This window comes from Cryptomeria japonica, chromosome 1 (assembly GCF_030272615.1).
Source record: "Cryptomeria japonica chromosome 1, Sugi_1.0, whole genome shotgun sequence".
In the NCBI taxonomy this organism is placed as follows: domain Eukaryota; kingdom Viridiplantae; phylum Streptophyta; class Pinopsida; order Cupressales; family Cupressaceae; genus Cryptomeria; species Cryptomeria japonica.
The window spans coordinates 78940147-78961382 of NC_081405.1; positions in this window are offsets into that span (position 1 = coordinate 78940147).

A 21236-nucleotide genomic window follows, 5' to 3' on the forward strand; every position below is an offset into this window, starting at 1 on the left:
CAGTACCAAACAAGGTACCAGGGAGACAGTACGGGCATATAGTCAGAGGCTGAAAGAACTCTTGGGTAAAATGGAAAGCCAACCCGCAGATAGATTGAAGAAATGATGGTTCGTTGAAGGGTTGAAATCCTCCCTACGGAGGAAGATGAAAATTGTACCCCCGACGTCATATGACGATGCTTATAATAGGGTGATGGACCTGGAGAGCGAAAAAACATCAAAGAAGAAGAAAAGTAATAAATCCTCATCCGAGGACGATGACTCTTCACAGGAAAGCAACAACGATGATGAGGCTGGCAAACGGGTGCAAGCACTCCAGAAAGACATGGAGCGAATGAGAAAGAAATTCAAAATAATGAGAAGCACTGGTCGGAACAAAGGGGACATATGGTGCACTGAGTGCAAAGAGGAAGGGCACACAAAGGGTACTTGCCAAAAGAAGGCATTCTGCGAGATTTGCCAAGTGATGGGACACTCCACCAAGGAGTGCCCATACAACATGAAAACCCGAAATACGCAAATGAACCAGGTGCTGTTCATGGAGCAGGCCACAACATCCGCACCAGCGGGTACCGGTCAACATACTAACACAATGACATCATCTGGAGGATACCGGGACAACACACGCGGTGGCAGAAGGAATAACAACAATACCAATAATGGAAGCCGTATCCAGTATGACGCCAAGGGCCGACCAATTATCCAATGTAGGGCCTGTAATCAGTGGGGGCACTTCGCCCGTGATTGCACAAGGAAGCCACCCCTCAGCACCTCTACCGTTGGTGTGGGCCAGGTGACCATGAGGACACAAATTGCCTACAGCCAGGGGTTAATCTCCTCAACATTAAGAAGGTTGAGAAGACTGGTGAGAAAGAAGTACTGGCGATCACCCGCACCCAGATGAAAAAAGCCACTTATCCCGACCCCCATACGGAGAAGGAGAGATTATGGGAGGCAAAGGCTAATATTGAATGTGAGACGACGACTGAACGACAGGACAACGAGGTGGCAAGTACATCATTCCGTACGGAAGCAGAAAATAACATCATTGGGCAAATCTTGCAGATAGAGGTGCCGATAAAGGTAAAAGACCTTCTAGACTCTATGCCACAATTGAGGACTGCCATCCTCACCAATGTGCAAAGCACCACATTGTCGAGTGCACCATAGGTAGGGGTTCCCACCACCACATCGTCGAGTGCACCACAGGTAGGGGTCCCTGCCACCACTTCAAAGAGTACACCACAGGTGGAGGTTTCCGTTATCCCTTTGACTGACCCAATGTTACTAGCCTTGAGCAGTGGTAGACACCTAGCTGTGGTAGAAATGGGTATCCGTGGGACCATTCTGAAGGACACCATTGTGGATGGGGGATCTGGGGTGAATGTACTACCAGAAGAAACATGGAAGCGACTGGGGAAGCCCACCCTATGGCCACCCACATTCAACCTGGTGGGAGTGGACCAACACGACATTAAGCCACTCGGCCTGTTGATGGCCCAGCAAGTGACAATTGGTACGCAACCATTCTTGTTAGATTTTGTGGTTATTCCCTCGAAGAAGAAAGGCTATGATGCCATCCTGGGGAGAGCGTGGTTGATCAACGCGAGGGTAAACCACAACTGGAAGAAAAATACACTTTCCATGGAGAAGGGAGGGCGGAAATATACCATTGACCTACACACCCAAGATGTCAGCGAAGAGCTCGCCTCTTCAGACTCAGACTCAGAGGACTCTAATAAAGGGGAAGGGGGTCCCGATGAAAGCAAGGGCAAGAACGCGATGGAGACGAACAGTGAAGGGGTGCTAGAATTGGAGAGATGTTCTGAAGATGAGGTATGCTCACTTAATGAGCTCTTCCACTGGCAAATGGAGGATTATGAAATGTTCCAAAGTTACAGGCTCGAAGCAGAGGAACCAGAGCAACCAACAGAGGTGTACCTGCCGGAATACACAGAATATTGGAAGGGAGACACCCCAAACCCTGGCGACGTAAATAATCCGAAGAGTGTCGGCAACGATTGGAACCCTGTGTGGAAGACTGCAGTCTTCAAAATCTTTATTATTTTTCTTCTTCTTATGTACGGGAAGGAGACCGTGGTCCCTATAGAATTTGTGGTTCCAGGTCTTCAGATGGCCATGGAAAATAAACTTGCCACCAATAGGTCCAAATTGAAACCCTACCGTGCGAAGGGCGCAGGGAACCTGAGAGGCCGGACGGACACCCGAGAGCCCGGATGGACACCCGAGAGGATGGAAGGGGACTTGAGAGGCCAGGCAGGTGACTCAAGATGCACAAGACCACAACAGGTGACTCTCGGGCAAGGAAAACCGAGAAGGATGAAGGCCAATCCCAGAGACAGGGAACCCGAGCAGACGACTCTCTAAGACAACTAAATTAGGAGATGAAAAAAACAAACAAAAAACATACGGTCGTATGACAGGCGATCGTATGGTCAAAAATTATAAAAAAAGAAAAAAATCGTACGGTCGTATGACAACAATCGTACGGTCAAAAAATTATTTAAAAAAAAAAAAATTATAAAAAAGGAACGGACCACCGTATGGCGGTGACCACCGTGAGGTGGGCAACACCGACGGCGACCACCGTGCGATGGTAACACCGTATGGTGGACATTGATGGTGGATGAGTGGATGACACTAAAGGTGGATGCCATCGTGCGGTGGTCAACCACACACCCAACATATATCCCCGCACAGCCGCACACAAAGCTGCACAAAGCCGCATGACCACTTCGTCGTCATGGTCTGCCGTACGGTGGAGGGGTGTAGGCCGCACGGGAAGGTGGCCGCATGATCGGAGGTGCCAATGCTATTAGTGACCGTACAGGGAGGTTGTATGGCCGGGGTGCTATCGGGGACATTACAGTGCCAAAAAAGAAAAAAAAACAAAAAACGACGACGACTAGATTTAAAATGATTCGCTGGAGTTTCAAGCCAGGACACTGGAAATTCAGAGTGGAAAAGAAGGGTTTTTGGCATCTTAAAATATCACAGAAATGCTGTGTGCCATGGACTTTAGTATGGTTCTGAGGGTTGTAAATTGGTGTTGGCGGTGGGGGTGCTACCCCTCGACCCCGCCCTGTGGTTGTCCGTACTATGAGAAAGAGGCCTATAGCTAAGTATTGGCGGGGAAGCCATAAGTCGTAGAGGGAGACGGATTTGGAGGTTGGGAACAAACAGAGTTTGAGGGAAGGCATTGCAGGTCCACGCAATTGTATGACACCAGGGAGTTATTCAGTTCAGTTTTTAGCCTTTGGGGAGTGTGATGGAGGATTTGAGGTGTCTCCTAGCCTTTGTGCCAGAGGGTTGTGGCCACCTCTAGGCAGGATAGGTATGCTTTGAGGATCTCGGAGTATGTCTCGGCTGGATGTGAGGTTGCCTTGGTGGATGCACAGAGGGTTGGGGAGGAGCTGACCACAAGGTTGGAGACAATAGTCATGTGAGACTTAGTTTAGCATAGCCAGGAGTTGGATGCCGGGAGAGCAGCACGGGTGGCTATCGAGGACAAATTGGCTAGGGAGATAGTATCATTTGAGTAGCAATTGGTGGAAGCTGAGATTGAAAAACGTGTTTTGCAGACAAGTTTGGGTTAGGCACAGGAGGACTATGATGGCAAAGGAAGCAATATTGGTGAAATCCGCACTTGAGCATCGAATGGTAGCAGAAAAGGGTTTTCAGGCGAGGACGCAGCAAGTGTATAAGATTCAGGCTCGACTGGCGTCAGTAGTTCCTGCCGTTCATCTCTATTTTGTATTAAGTCGTCGGAGTCGACTTCTTTTCTTGGGGGGGATGATGTTGTCGGGAATAATCATTATGTTATGTTGTCATCAGTAATAATGAGTTATGGCGGTCAGTTAGTTAGCCGACGGGTAGGTAGTTGGAGTTGCGACGGTTGTGTCGCGCCCCTTCGGGTATTATATATTGTGTACCTTTTCTTCGAAGTAGGATTAGGTTAGTCATGTCAGATGTAATGTTATAAGCACTTATTGTACATTGACTGTGGAATTAATGTAGAGGCTGGTTATTTAATATATTTCCATTATGTTCTGTGCATTTACTTTCTGCATTTAACCGTTTACCCGAGAGGGCAAACATCCTTCACTATATACTCAAATAAACCTCTCCCATGAACTAGCTTTGTGGGCCTGATGTCAACATCATATTCTAGGATCTTAGTGATCCAATTTGCTCTTTTTTCTATGATGTCACCCTCCATAATGTATTCTCTTATTGCGGGGTGAGCTACATACACTATGGTCTTGTTGCAGGTAATGAAATGCCAGAATTTTTTCAGTCCTTTTACGGCAGCTAAGGCTTGTTTTTCCACAAAGTTATAGCGGAGCTCATAATCTTTGAGAGTTTTTAAATGGAAGGTGTTTAAAGCAGAAAATCGATCGAACCCTAGGTGTTTCCCCCCTCTACTCCAAGGAGAGAGAAAGGAGGGTCACTAGGGTTGACGGTTTTCACTTAGGAGAGACTTTACATTCAAAAGAGGGGTTGAAACCCACAAGATCCAATCTCACACAATGTAAGACTAGATTCTAAATGAGTTTCAAGGGTTAAGACATCAAGGATACCCTCTTTTGTAAAGAATGTAGATAGAATGATTGAACTAGGAATGCATGTAAAGTAGGAAAGATTTGCTTATAAACAGAGATAGGGATACGGGATGAAGCTGCGGACCTGAAATTAGTAGTAAAATGTTGAGACAATGCTGTTCTGCAAATTTGAGTGAAAGTTGACGGGATGATGGCGCCCGGAGTGCACACGGTCCTCTGAAAAATCCGCGAAACGAAGGGGGATCTATTCGTCTCTGCACAAGGATTCCAGATCTTCAATTACAGCCGTGTACCTGCAACCTACACACAAAAAAGAGAGGACAATTGGGGGGTTAGGGATTAGGGGTTTGCCTTTAGGTCAAACCCCGGTTTTGGAATTAACCAAGAAATGAGAATGCTGCAAATGTAAATGTTTGTAATGTAAACAAGTACTGATACCTTGTTGTAAGAATGTTTGTATTCTTACATGCGAAGGTGTAATGATGTTGTATGTTGTATGTTGTAGGTGATCTCCTCTTCAATGGTTGAATCCTTGTCTTGAATGCAACACCTATCCTTGAATGGAGACTTGGAATACTCAATTGCTTAAAGGAATATTTGAATGCTTGAATGTTTGAATGTTTGAATATCGCTTTCGCGTCTTGCTCTTGCTTATTTTCTTCCTCCTCTCTTTTCTAGGAGAGAAAAAGTAGTTTATATACTTGTCAATTAGGGTTAGGAGGCTGATTTTTCTGACCTTAGGCCGACCTAGAAGCATTGTTTTCCGAATTGCAAACTTAAAGACCCGATGCCCAACAAGAGACCGGGCCCAAAATAGGGCCAGGGACCAGGGCGCTGGGCACCATGGTCCCACCTCTCGGGACAACAGGGTGCAAGGAAGGATCAGGCCAAGGTGCAGAAAGATGCAGTTTTTGATGTCGTAAATAGGTTTCAGGGTCTCCATTCAGGTTCAACGTTGCGCCGCCATCGTGAAGACCCAAATGTAGTCAAAATTGCAAGTGTCACAATTTTAGGACGCTACAAGGTGATAGGGTGCTCTCCTCCTTTTTGGGTGTCTTTTTGAGTTAGGACTATGGCAATACTATGCTGACCGGAATAGACATACATTATGAAATCTTTCGACATGTTCAGATTAGATAATACTAGGGCTGAACAGATGGCATGCTTTATTTGGTCGAAGACGTTTTTGGCTTCAGCGGTCCTTTTGAAATGTACATCCTTCTTAAGCATGAGGGTGATAGGTCTTATTATCCCAGCAAAGTTGGAAATAAAACGATTGACAAAATTAACTTTTCCCAAAAATGACTACACTCCCTTTTTGTTGACCGAAAGGGGGAGCTCTTTGATAGCCTTGACCTGGTTAGGGTCGATAGAGATGCCTTCTTTAGAAACTATATGTCCCAGCAACTTCCCTTGGGGAACCTCGAAAATACACTTTTTTGGGTTCAAGGAGATCCCAAATTCCAGACATTTTTTTAGGAACTCGAGATGATCGAAATGACCTCCTGGTGTTTAGAAAACACGGTTAGGTCATCTAAATATATTAAGATAATCTTATTTATTAGCTCTTTGAAAGCTAGATCCATGGCCCTTTGGAAAGTGGCCCCAACGTTTGACAAGCCAAAGGGCATCTTTTGATATGAAAACATCCCCCACTTGGTGGTAAAAGTGTTCTTGTGTTGATCCTCCATTTTGACACTTACCTAATTGTATCCTGAGAAACCATCGAGCATAGAAAACATTTCTGATCCAACTACAGTGCTTAATAATTGCTCCATTGACGGCAGGGGATAATGATCCTTGAGCGATGCGCGATTCAGGTCTTGAAAGTCCACACAGAGCCGAATGTCCCCATTCTTTTTCCTCACTGGGACCAGATTGGATACCCATGTACTATGTTTTATAGGATAAATAATCCTTGACTCGATCAGTTTCTTCAACTCCAGAGCCATGAGGGATTCGATCTTAGGATTAACATGCCTCTATTTTTGTCGAACTGGCTTAGCTTCATTTGTGAGTTCAATGGTGTGTTGAATGATGCTGGGATCGTAACCTTTTAGATCATCATAAGACCAAGCCATGATGCCTTCATATTCATCACAGTATCGAGCCAATTTCACCCTGTCTTTAGCGGAAACACCTTTTCCCACTTTGAGGATTCTTCCGCGTCCCACTGAAATTTCAGTGTAATCTCCTTTTTCCGCTATGAGCTTCCACTTATCCTTGTTAACATCCTCATGATCAAACAAATTCTCCAAGGTGATTAGACCATTGGGGAGCTTGTTGGATTTTAGCTGGATAATTTGGTCTTCGTAAGCCTCTTTAATCCTAGGTTGCAGGTGATCGACAAATTCTCCCGAGCTTTGAATAAACAGATCAATCTTCTCATTGCTTTCAAATACCTGCCAATATGCATTATTTACAGGAATAGCCGGGCGGACCACCATATTGACTGCTGAATTGCCGGCCAAGAGGTCTACAGCTGGATCAAAATGAGCCCCTATGGTTGCCATGTGATCAACTTCGGTATTTAGTGTCCGGGAAATGCTGGTGATATTGAAAGCATCAAAAATTTCTATTAAATCCCAGACTCTGGAGTGGTAGGATCTCATACGGACGTGCTTGGTGCTGGATATCCCTTGGACTTGATGTACTACTAATTCGGAATCACCAAAAACTTTAAGCTTTTTGATGCCCATTTTTTCTGCCATGTTCAGGCCTTGAATTAGCCCTTCATACTCTCCTCATTATTCGAACATATGAACTATAATCAGAAAGACCTTCAGATCAGATCACCCATTGGAGGGGTGAGACAAACTCTGGCCCCGGAGCCCATTTTGCATTTGGCGCCGTCAAAGTGTAGGGTCCATAGTGTCAAAGACAACTGATCTTTGGAGAAAGGATCTTTGGTGAGTTTTGGGATTGGCTGATCCTCTTCAAAAATGTGATAAGTTCCTAGGCCAGTGGCATGGTAATTAGAGAAGGGATCAGAGTTTATGAACTCATTTAGGAAGACTTCTTGTTCGGGTGGGATTTCCCCGATCACTTCTTCATCTTCTAACAGTTCTACCACCTTTCGCTCATCATGGGTTATAGAGGTGTGAGTAGGCTCGAAACTAATCAAGGCTTGGTTAGCTATATGCTTGGCGTGAAGAGGTTTTGAAAGGATCTTCATCTTAGCACCATGTCGGGTACGAAGAATCAGGTGGGACCAATCCAGGGACATATACCCTCCTATTTTAATGGTGAAGTCTTAGGACAAACAGAGTCCAAAGACGGGAGGGATGTCGATGACCACTACTTCTTGGGATACTGTTATACTTGGACATGCAAATAAGGTCAAAGGGAGGCTTTTGATGAGACCTATCATCTGGACTTTGTTCCCGTCGAGCTGCATTACCCCTTTACTTAAAGGGTCATACTTAATGTTTAAGACTTCAGCAATCTGCTTAGGCATGACCGTGGTGCTAGCACCGGAGTCTATCATGGAGTTATGCAAAAGTTTGTTTCCAACTATCAGGGTGAGGTAAAAAGGATTTGGCATAGGTTTACCTTCTCCTTGTGCAGTGGAGGGTGAGCCTTCATTTGTCAAAGCAGCAGAGGAGCATGCCTTGTTAACTGCTGAGTGGCAATCCATTCCATTCGTCTGAGAGGGTGGCGAAGCTACCGTGACTGTATCCTTTTGATCATGGGACAATGCCTTCCTTAGCCAGCTTTTCTGCTTTGGTATACTCAGGAGGTCCTAGAGAGAGACATGGGCTAGAGCTTTTTTCAACTGATCTACTACATCCAACGCTGGGGGCGTGGAAACTCTAGGCTCTTTCGGTTTGTAAGGGATGAATTCCTTCCTGGGATAGGCGGAAACGATAACTGGTGGTTCTGGAGGTTTGTTTAGGGGTATTGACCTTATATTACTAGTATCCTCCCTAGTCAAATGCCTTTTAAAGTGAAGGTTGTAGTCTGAATGCACCATAGGGGTCCCATTTTTTGAAGTTATTTCCTCAATAGTTAGTACTGTATCGTCATCCTCCATCCATGAAAAAAGTGCATGATCAGGGGCAATTTCTGCTTCTTGTTGTAATGACATTCTTTGCATCTGAGCAACAAAAGCCACATTATCCATGCCCAAGGATGTATATACGGATTCATCTGGTATTACACCTGAGTTCCTTTGTTCCACGACCTTTTGTTGCAGATTACCCCTTGGGCAATTCTTCAGGGTGTGAGCATTGTTGCATGGAAAACACCAAGAATTGGCATCGTCCACCAAATTATTCTGACCCACAGTCAATTCTCTATCGCCGTTCGGGTGGATGGCCTGTAATGGATTAGGGACGAGGACTATTTGGCCATTCGGCGGGGTATTTTTCTCAGCCCGATAATTAGGATGTTGATAGGGGGGTCTGTTTCCTTGGAAATTTTGCTGAAAAGGAGGTTTGGTAGGAGAGACCTGAGCCCTTTTTAAGTTGACGATTTCATTAGAGAAAGATCTTAAGAGATTTTTCATATCATTGACCTCAGCTGCCAGAGAGGTGGAATGGATGGTATTTTGAGGAGTGGGGAAGAAATACATAGACTGTGGATCATAAGTGCTCTGGGTGGCTTCCTCCATTACATGGGTAGACATTTCGAGGAATACTAGCATTGTAGGGCGAGGTGCGAGCTTTCCAACGTCGATAAGGTTATTTTCAGCTTGAACCGCTAACTCAAAAGCTTGCAGAAGAGTGTTACCCCCTGAGGATTGGATCATTACTGATATATCAGAATTGAAAGCTTTTAGATAAAATACAAAGGCCATATTTGTCGGGGGGTGGGCAGACAATGGTATCCTTTGCTAGGTTCGTTGGAATCTCAAGTTGAAATCAGTTAAGGCCTTCGTGGGAGCTCTTTTGATCGTAATGAGTTGGTGCATGAGGGATGATCTGTCAGCTTTGTCTGAGAATCTCTAAAAGAAGCGATCTCCCAACTGATCCCAGTCCCCTATGGTACTAGGGCCTAGAGATCTAAACTAGTCCAGAGCTTTTCCTTTGAAAGAAGCTATGAGCAACTGCAAAGCCACGTTTTGCTCGGTGATGCAGTGTACGGTACAAATAGTAGCTACGTCTTGTAGATGTTCTCCAGGGGTTTTGTGACATTCTCCCATGAATTTGGGAACAACTTTCAGCGCAGCTGCTAGAATGGCTCCCCAAACTATGGGTGGAACTGGAGGGATGAGAGGGCTACCATTGTCCCAGGTCACAAAATTTCAGGGGGGAATTTGGGCCATTGTAGGGTATATGATGGTGGGGGAACCCTGTGGAAGTGAAACAAAGGAGGAATGGATGGTCACCAATGGAGGGAAAAGAAGATGGGGATTTAGGGCCGTTTGACTCCTGGTGACGGGCCTATGACTCATAAACTAGCTGGGATGTGTTTTTTTTTTTTTTTTAAAGGTAATGGTCCCACCGGGCGTTGTAGAAAAAGAACTGTTGACTCTAAATTTTGCTTTGGGGACAAACAACCTTATGGGAAATTCAGTGTTGGGGGACCGACTCGCGCAAAGAAACACTGAATGACCTCCGGAGTTGAGAAGCTGACTTTTCCTTGAGTTTTGAAGAAATGGAGAGGAAACAAATACTTTTTAAGAAAATGAGATGCTAAATACTTAGGCGATGCACCATATCATTAATAGGAAATGAACCAACAAAAATCAAAGAATATTTGCAACTTCTGTAAGCATCTGAGCCAAAGACGTAATCAAAACTACAACCAAATTTTCTTAAAAACATAAGGGACACATTCATCACGCATTCACTAGATAACAAGTATGGAAAAACTTAGTTTAATCAGTGAAGTCTTAGACAAAATATTCCCAAAGTTTGTCGGAATTTTCAACAACAATAGCACAGAAAACACTATAAACAGTAAGCCAAGAAAGACATCATAAAGGCCATAGGCACAATCTGGATAATCTTCTTATAGAAAATCTCAAATAGTTTTTAAAGGCTGAAAATGAAAGAAAACTCCTACTTAGCAAATTAGACCATTCTTCTCCTTCTCTAAAAAAATCCTCTCTTTTGCGATAGAGAAATCCCCCCTTAAATACGCCACTTCTTCTAAAAATAGCTCTCCTAAAAATCCAAAACTGGCACAACCTCCTTGGAACAGAAAAACATGGCGTGTCACAACAGAGGCCGCACCTAGCAAAACAAACCCTGCAACTCAAACTTTTCCTTTAACAGCCAGGAGGTTACCCAGAACTGAATTGATCCTGTCAGAAGAGAAATGACTGCAGAAAAGGGGACCGCTGCGAGGAAACCGCTTGGAAACTGCGCAAATGAGTGGGCCTACCCAGAAGAATAGTAAATGAGCATTACCATTTGTCACCCTCGCGCTGCTTCAAAAATGGGACACCAAAGAAGAACCAAAGGAGCAACGCCAGGCCACCAAGTGTCACACACGCTCATCCCTGCTGGCTAAAGAAAAAAAACAACAATCACAACCAGGCCCGCCAAGAACTTACATCGGGGAAAATAAAGGTGAACAATAGGACTTGCACTTTTTCTTTGTTCTTGGTCCTTAATTCAGATGTTTTTCCAACTAGACCATCACTATCACCATCATCACTAGAACTGGAAGAAAGCTACTTCATTCTAATCCCCTTTTTTAACAACTATGCATTAGTATTAGCCAAAATAGGAGCAATTCTTTGTGTAATAGACTTACTTTCCTTCCTAGACCATTGGATGAGTGGCAAGAGAGAATCGACAACCTTTCGTTCAAAGTAGACTGGATCCAATATGTCATTAGTATCTTCCATTGTTTTTGGGATCTTGGCCAAATTCAAGTTCTCAATCTGTTCTAAAGTGAGACGATTGAAATCCATCCTCCTCACATCTTCCTCATCTTCACAATCTGCCCAGGCATCTTCAAGCCCATATACATGTGTATAGCTCCTTTTGATTTTGTTTTTCATCCCATGAAAGTCAAAATTATCACGGGCTTTGAACCTCCTCATAGTCACCCATCACATTTCATCTTCCATATTTTTGGCCTTTGGGTTGGTCAACACTGAATATCGGCCAATAGATTCTGGAAATTTGAGGCTAGTTTTATGAGCCCGTGACTGCCTCTCATGCACATGAATCAATTGTTGACATAATTCCATGAGGACAATTTTATCTGAAGGATACCTTTGCAACATGAATGGGTCACTTGTAAAACATCCTATGCAGATATATGTGAAAGTAGGAAATTGAAGGAATACACAACCAAAGAAAGAAACTCTGTTGTATGCCACTTCTGGAAGTCTTTTCTTCTCTAAGCCTTTATTAAACATACATTTCTAAACAACAAATAAGGCATCGATAACCCTTCTGAAGTGACTTCTCTGATTATTAATTGTAAGTTGATAATAGTAATCCCATACTGGCACTAGTCTCCTATCACCCTTGGTAGACAAACCTGGATATTGCCTCATGGAGGCGGCTGCATACACAAGGTATGAGGTCATATAGAATTTTAGTGTTGTTTTGGCCTCTTTCAGTTGTGCACATAGTGCATCACTAACTTTCTCTCCCCAATCAATTTTGGTAGTCCCTTTTCTAATTATGCTCATATAATAACACATCTAATTTTGTAAGTAATGAGAATCTTTCAGACCTTTTACTCACAAAAGAATAGTGACCATATCATTGTAATCTTCATTAAAATCACTTCTGTGAAAGTATTTAGGCCATCTTGAAGTAGTGGAAACCCTGGCTCAAGATAAAAAAATTTGTATTAATCATCTTCTTACATTTTTCTTCATTCTTCTCATAATACTCTTGAGCACTATCTTTGGTTATGTATGCTACCTCTTCTACTAGAGAACCCTTAAATATGCTGTTAAAAAAAACACTATCTAGTATCATAACAACATTTTTATTTGCGTCTTTCACCTGTCTTGTATTAGGATCAAAATGATCCACCACTGTAGGTACAAAGTCCACAACATGAGTTGCTACCAAGAAGGAAGCATACTTATGCAACTCTGAATTGATCAAGCGCATCATATGAGATGGAGCTTTTTTAACTCAATCAAGAAATTCTTGCATGTCTATGTGGCTAATCTCAGTGTCCCTGATTTCCTTGACATTTGATTCAGTTGAGCTTTCTGGGAATATATTCAAGTATTTATCATACTTGTACTTCATTTTATTCACATGCGACTTCTTGGTGAAGGCTCTAGATGACTTGAAGAAGGCTTTGACTTGCCTTGATAAGGCTTAGAGATTTATGAAGCTCTTCATTCAACACTAAGGATTAGTGTTTTGAAAATCATCACCATTAGATGAGCAATTTTGTCGAGCAGAACAAGTTTCCTTAGTCAAAAATGACTTAGGAAAAATTTGGACAAAAAATTGCAGGTCGGACTTTAAAGTCCAATCTACAGGTAAAACAAACATCATATGCAGATCAGACTTTAAAGTCCGATCTGCAAGGGAATATCTAGACAAGGCAGCTGCAGGTCAGACTTTAAAGTTTGATCTGCAAATAGGGAAGAACTCAAATTTGCAGGTTTTTTCGGTTATGTGCAAAGTCCAACCTGCACATAACCGAAAACACATGAACTGCACATCAAAATTTAATGTCCAATGTGTAACCTAGGAAAAGCAAGTCTACCTGACATGTCGGACTTTAAAGTCCGACTTGTCAATTAAGGGAAGAGCAAAGGATTGACAAGTTAGACTTTAAAGTTTGACATGTCGATTGGGTAAAACTTAACTTCCTCACATTGGACTTTAAAGTTCGATGTGCAAAAGTGGACAAAACAACTTTCGCATGTTGGATTAAAAAATTTGACATATAGGAGGCGTTGATCTAGTAAAACTCCAAATTCTAGGTTATTCAGATTTTAAAATCCGACATACCCTAGAATCAAAACTTAAACAAACAAAAAAAAACAAAAAACAAAGACACCAAACCCTAACCTACCAACACCTATACATAAACACCAGAAAAATACAAAAAAAGAAGCAAAACATACCTCAAATAGCGACCGAGAACGAAAAACATGAGCACAATCCACAAATCGGTGAGCTTGCATAGGAAAAAAGGAGCAGAGTGAAAATAGGAGGAACCAAATCGAAAGAGAAAACAAAATAAATTAAAATGACCCAAAACTCAATTAATAACCTAATCATAAAGTTAATGACTGCAATAAATGCAATCCACACCATGCAGGTCAAACTTTAAAGTCTGATTTGCACATAGAAACCCCTGCAGGTCAAACTTTAAAGTCTAACGTGCAAGTTTACTTAAAACAGGCAAACATGCACATCAGAATTTAAAGTTCGATGTGCAAGTGACTTAACACTGAAAACACCCTGCAAGTCAGACTTTAAAGTATGACTTGTAGGTAAAATTTCAAAAAACTACTAACTTAAAAATGACAAAAGCAAAATTTCAACTAACCAATAGAGTAGGTTAGCCTCTCCCTTAGGATGTGAGGTACGAAACAGACTAGTTTCGTAGGGCTGCCTCATGATTTTGGCCATGCTAAAATGGATGAGAACAACTGGCTTTGACTGGGGAACAAGATTCACCACTTGAATATTGTAGAATCTAGAACTCTGAATGCTTCTTTCCATTAGGCAATAGAGTGAGGCGACAAAATGACATAAATAAAACACCAAACAAATATTAACAATATGTACAACATTATTTTTGCATTGCTTCTTATTGGGTAAAGAGATTCAAATGTTCTCCACTACGAGGCAATGAAAATGGGCCACCATCACCATACGTGAGCAAGTAACTATGCTTGCCACATACTTCATGAATAGTGAAGGGGCCTCTCCATAGGGAATCAAATTTCTCGTGCATTCCCTTTGGTTCTCTCCTCTTGTCCCATAACAAGACTTGATCACCAATTGAGAACTCACGAGAAGTTGCCTTCTTGTCAAACAACACCTTCACTTGGCTTTGGTGTGCAACAATTCTATCTACCACCTCTATCCTGGTTTCCTCCAACTGTGAAAGAAACATCATCCACTTATCAAGAGAATTTGGGTAGGACTCATCTTCAATGGCCTTGGCAAGATTTAATGATGGAAGTTCCAAAGTAATGGGAATCTTGATATTTATTCCATACATAAGTTGAAATGGTGACATACTAATTGCTCTCTTAGGAGTTATACAATCTACCCATAGCACATCATAAAGAGACTTGTGCCAAGTCCCTTGTCTCTCATCAACAAGCTTCCTGATAATTGTAACTGGGTTCTTGTTGCTTGATTCAACCTGACCATTTCCTTGTGGATAATAGTCAAACAAGTGTGAAAGGGTAATACCATAATCGAAACAGAAGTCAATGATCTCATAAGATGAAAAACAAGTGGCATGATCAATTACTATCTTATGAGGAACACCAAACCTTGAAATGATGTTCTCTTTCAAAAATTGACAAACCATTGCAGAAGTAGCTTGCCTTGCTAGAATTGCCTCCACCCACTTGGTGAAGTAATCTATCACAGTGAGAATGTACATGTGACCCGCACTAGATGATGGATTGATAGGCCCTACAAAATCCAATCTCCACTATTGAAATGGCTCTTCAATTACCACTGGCTTGAGAGGAAGTACAACCAACTTAGGCTTACCAACAAATTGCTGACATTGTTTGCATTTGCGAACCCAATTGTATGCATCCTTAAACAAGGTAGGCCAATACTATCTTGCATGCAAAATTTTGTGTGCAGTGATACAAGCGGAAAATTGTCCTCCACAAGCAAGATCATGAAAATATTGAAGTGACCTTACTTGTTGTTGCTTGTCAACGCAACACAATAAATTCCCATCCAAACCCTTTTTATACAAACCATTATCCCAAAGGACAAAGTTCACTGCTTTCATCTTCAAGGTACATTTTTCATTACGTGAGAAATGTGAAGGGAATTCACCATATGTAAGGAAGTACACTAAATCAAAATACCTCTCATCAGTGGTGTTGACAAACAAAACTTTAGGAAGATCTTCATTCATGCAACTGACTTAACACCAAAAACACCCCGTAGGTCGGACTTTAAAGTCCACCTTGCAGGTAAAAGTGCAAAAAACTACTAACTTAAAAATGATAAAAATAAAAGACAAAAGAAAAATTCTGACTAACCAACAAAGTAGGTTAGCCTCTCCCGGAGGACGTGAGGTACGAAATGAACTAGTTTCGTAAGGCTGCCTCATGATTTTGGCCACGCTGAAATCTATGGCAACAAGATAACTGTCTCTTCACCCCATGCTCTTCACAAAAAGAATTGAACTCACTAGAAGTAAATTCACCATCTCTATCAGATCTTAGACTCTTCATCTTCAAAGTAGTCTCTGTCTCAAGCATAGCTTTGAAAATCTTGAACTTTTGCAAGGCTTGAAACTTCTCCCTTAAGAAAGTAATGCACATCATCCTTGAATAGTCATCAATCAACAACATGAAATACCCATCACCCTGCAAGATTCTCACTCCAGAAGGACCACACAAATTAGTATGCACAAGATCCAATATTCCATTAGAAGTATATTGTTTTCTTTTGAAAGAAACTCTTGTTTGCTTCCCTAACTGACATTCTTTACATACTCAATTAGAAGGATTTACAATCTTAGGCAAATCTCTTACTACTTGAGTGGAACTTATCTTAACCATGCATTCAAAATTCACATGACACATCCTTCTATGCCACAACTATCTTTCATTAATCTGACCAATCAAACAACTTCTACCACCAGCATTCAAGTGAAAGATATTACCTTTAGTCTTTGTACTTGATGCAATCTCTATCCTGGAGCTACTCAAAATCTTACATTTTCCATTCTTGAATTGCAAGTCATATCCCTTATCAACCATCTGTCCAAGACTCAAAAGGTTATGCTTTAGACCTTCAACATACAAGATATCATCAATGTTATGTTTACCATCAAGAGATATAGAACCTCTACCACGGGTTATACCAGCTTTGTCATCACCAAATCTTAATACACCACCATCATACTTCTCCATAATCACAAACTTACTCTTATCACTTGTCATATGATGAGAGCAACTGCTATCAATAACCCATTCATCTTTCTCTTCAATCTTAGAAGCCAAGGATTTCTCTTCAATAATGCAGCTAATAGAATTAGTAGTCACCAGATCATCTTCTTTGATAGTAATGAACACCCACCCATCTCCTGAATTTCCTTTCTCATAATCATGATCTATCACACCTTCATCAGAAGCAAAGTAATACTTCTTCTAATATTTAGGCTTATATGGCTTCAATGACTTCTTAGAAACTCTTTTGGGACACATTGAGACAAAGTGTCCTATCTTATTGCATGAAAAACATTTAAGAGGTAACTTTCCTTCATACTTACCAGCACCTTTAGGCAATCTTCTAGCAATTAGGGCTTCAAGCTCTCTCATCTCCTTCTCATATCTGGATACCCTTGTAGAAATTTCTCCCAGATCATATTTTTTGCTTCCCAAACATAGTAGCTTTGAATGCAAATTCAGACTTAGGAGGGGCTTCACCAAATTCGCTCAACTCAAAAGCAACAAGATTACCACTCAACATATCTCTAGTCACATCTATCATAGTCCAAATCTCTTCAATAGCAACAACCTTGTGCTTGTAAGTAGGAGGCAAGGATCTCAACACCTTATCTACAATATCAAATTCTTCCTGTACTCCACCGACACTTTTGATATTCAATACAAGCTCATTGACTTTCTACATGATAAATGAGGTAATGTTCTCATCTTCCCCCATCTTCAACATCTCATACTTTCCTTTCAAGCTTTGCAACTTATCAACTTTCACATGACTGTCACCTTCATACAAAGTCTCCATATTCTTCCAAATCTCATGAGCAGTCTACAAATCCATCACATTAGTCATCTCAAAATCAGACAAGGCACTCACCAATGCTTCCTTAGCTCTAGTATTGAATTCAACGTCCTTTATCTCATCCGGAGTGGTAGGAACATTTTGAGGGGCATTATATACATTCTTAGTAATCTTCCAATAGTCTTCACCAATGCATCTCAAATGACATTCCATTTGGTTCTCCCAAAGAGTGTAATTCGTACCATCAAATCTTAGACTATCCTTCTTAAAAGCAAAGGTTGCCATCCTAGACCTCCTCAAGCGATCAAGCTTCTTCCAGAGGGTCTAGCTTTGATACCAATTGTTGGCAACAATGCAAAAAAATTAGAGTGGTGGGGGGGTGAATAAGTTTTCTCTCAAACTCTAATCAACTTAAACTTAAATTCAGATCTGATAATAAATATTAAAAGCATAAATCAACACCACATCAATAACACACATAACATCAAGATTTTTGATGTGGAAAACCTAGTCAAGGAAAGAAAATAAAAATAAAAAGAGATATGCCAAATATTCATCTCAAGGCAAAAGAGCAATGGTATATAACTGAAATATCACACATGAAAGTGTGACAAAAAGATTGACTATGGGAACATGCAAGTAACTCCATCAGGGCTATGAACGCCTACTGGCAATGGAGCAATATTTGAGAAATTATAGTCTATAACCTTGTCGAAGCTCTAAAAGCTTGCTGGCAGCGAGGCTCTATTCGGGATGCTTTTGAAGTTAGGATAATCCATGTAGCTAGTCATGTAGGATGCTAAGGATCTTTAGTGAACACAAGAGTAGGAATTAACTCATCTGCAAACACATGGGCAAAAGAAGATCAAAGGTTCAAGAATCAATGGGGAAGTTTTTCGCATCTCAATTTGTAAATCCTAGTCACTAAGTGTGTTAATTTGGATGTTCCAAAGAACCTTAGGGATCGATTGACCGCTTATCTATGAAATGTTTTGCACCTCCATTTCAATTGGTGTATTACAAAAGGGATAAACAAACATAGTCAACCTTGTTTGAATAGGAAATGCATCTTCATCATGCATATTGCATTAACATAGGTCATGTCAAAAATTCATTGTCTCCACATGCATTATGTAGATCATCATGTCATATAGGTCTACACACTGGGGGCGTAACTGCAAAAATCTTAAAAATCAGATAAAGTCCTTAAAAAATCCTAAAAATTAGATAAAGTTCTATAAAAATCCTAAAAATCATATACGATCCTAAAAAAATCCTAAAAAATCATATAAAGTCCTAAAAAAATCAGCCAAAAACATTCAAATATCAATCCACATAATCCAAAAACATCAAAAAAGCTCTTGGAAAAGAACTAAAAATTGAAAAATCAATCAATCAAAAAAAAAAAACTTGCAATAAAATATCTTGTGAGAAACAAATACCCTAGCAGATATCCAACAAACACTTTGCACGAAGTTAACAAAGGATACGACTATCCAATCAAACATCTACAATCAACTGATCAAACTGTCTTATTAATTGTATCATATCCATATCAAAGTGATCATTATCTTGTCTTAAATAAAAGAGGATACACTCAAAATCAGACAGGTCAGTCTTAAATGGGGTCCACAACTTTCTGAGATCAAACGTTATCAACCATCACATCAAGCAACTGAGAACGAAAAAACACAGTTAGTATAGCTGCTGAATTTTGTTCGGGTCAGTCTTTATCTTTTATCATTTGGCGATAAATTATCTTCCTATGATACTCAAGGATGTCCACAAGTGACTAGAGGAGCCATGATGGGAATTATATTTTTATTTGTTTGCTGTTTGTGGTGTGAACTGATGAAGTTCTAGGGAAATTGCTCTAGTGGGTGTCTGTGATAGGATCATTCAGCTATTGAATGCCACACATACCTCGACCCCTAGTGTATTTCCCAGGATGGAGGGTTTACTCCTTGTCTACTACATTTTTGTTTCTACAATGAGATATCTTTACATCTTGGTTCCTTATACTAATGTGCTAAGCTTCATTGTTCAATTTTAAGGCTCAATGATGAATATATGTTGCACAATAAAATATGTGACACAGGTTCATGATTCTTTTAGTTTCATTCTCATCTGATGTGTTTCTTGATAGTCTGTTGATTTCCCATCTTCTCTCTAAATCATTATGCTTTAAACCTTCTACATAGTAAACATTGTCAGTATTATGCTTACCATATCAACATAACCAAAATACGAACAAGTACAATAGTCATGTCATCATAATCTAAACGGGCCCAAGGGATGTCATATTGACCACTGATCTGCAAGTCCTATATCTCACACTCAAAAAGTACACACAATCCAGCAATGCCATCGTCATGGTCATACACAACTCTCTCACCATGAATCAGAATACGCAGTATACGCCATACATCCTTTAAGGTAATGGATGCCTCCCTAGTCGGAAGATGGAAAGAACATGTCTCAGAATGCCACCGCTCTATCAATGTCGTAATCATGGCCATGTTGGTCGTAACCTCTGGCAAGTGTAACACATAGTACAAACCAAGCTGTCGGATATGCTCAATCTCCCCATCAAGTAAATCAGGATGAAGATCAAGTCCACTGGGTCTTCTCTGTCAACAGTATAGCACTCCAATGTTCTCTTGCAAAGAGAAAAAGTTCAAAATATCAGATATCGGATTACAAGAACATAAAAAACAAAAAATTATCAGACGCATGACCAAAAAAAATTCACATACAATGAATGCGTGACATTTACTACTAATGCGATACAATTATGGCTTATGCGTGACATTTATAGCAAATGCGTAATGAAATGAGCGCATGCGTAACATTAAACACTATTGCATAAATAAATTAATGAATGCGGTATGATTATAACTAATGCGTAACATTAAGCACGAATGCGTAAACATTGACAGGCTATTGAGTGATGCAAAGGAAAAATTGAACACTGGAATTTTTTTGAAAAATAGCAAAAAACAAGTAAAAAATAAGGAAAAAATTAGAAAAATACCATGCCGCTAGTCCCAGGAGGTCTCTAATATGAACGTACTCGGTCAGACAGGTGCAATTGAGCTCTATAACCAGCCATGGAGATCAAATACTCGCAAGAAAGCACAAGATTTGCAGAGAAAACAAATAACTTATTAAATACCAAATGAGCAAATGAAAACCTAAAATCTCTATTTATAGCTCAAAATTAGAGTTTTTTGACACCTTGCCGCCCGTGGTCCTCGCCAGCTTCAAACAACTTGTAGCCTACTCAAATGATCTTGAAATCGCACGAAACTTCACACAATTGCTTATTATACTGATATCAAAAACATGGTCTCAATTTTTGAATTTTTCGACCACCTTTTTCGAGGGGGCATATTTACACTATACAGTGGTACCAAGGCAGACTGGGGCATAATTTTCATTTTCTTTGAAACAATATCATTCCGACATTGTCTCAAAGAGGGGCAAATGTAGACACCTAAAAATGTCTCATTGATCAAGTACTAATTATTCCTCTAACTGATTAAATAATTCTTTAATTATTTAATTAAGTTAATTAAGTTAATTAATCATATTCTTCTAATTCATATTTCCTCATCATCTTACTAATTACTCAATTTTCTATTTCTATCATCATTTAATCATTTTAACCATTTTCTAAATATTAATTATTTAATTAATTCTGATTAATTCCATAATTTAAATAATCTTTATTATTTAAATAAATTACTTCTATTTTCAATTTCTATCTCTAATCATCTAATCATTAACCCTTTTCTAAATATTAATTATT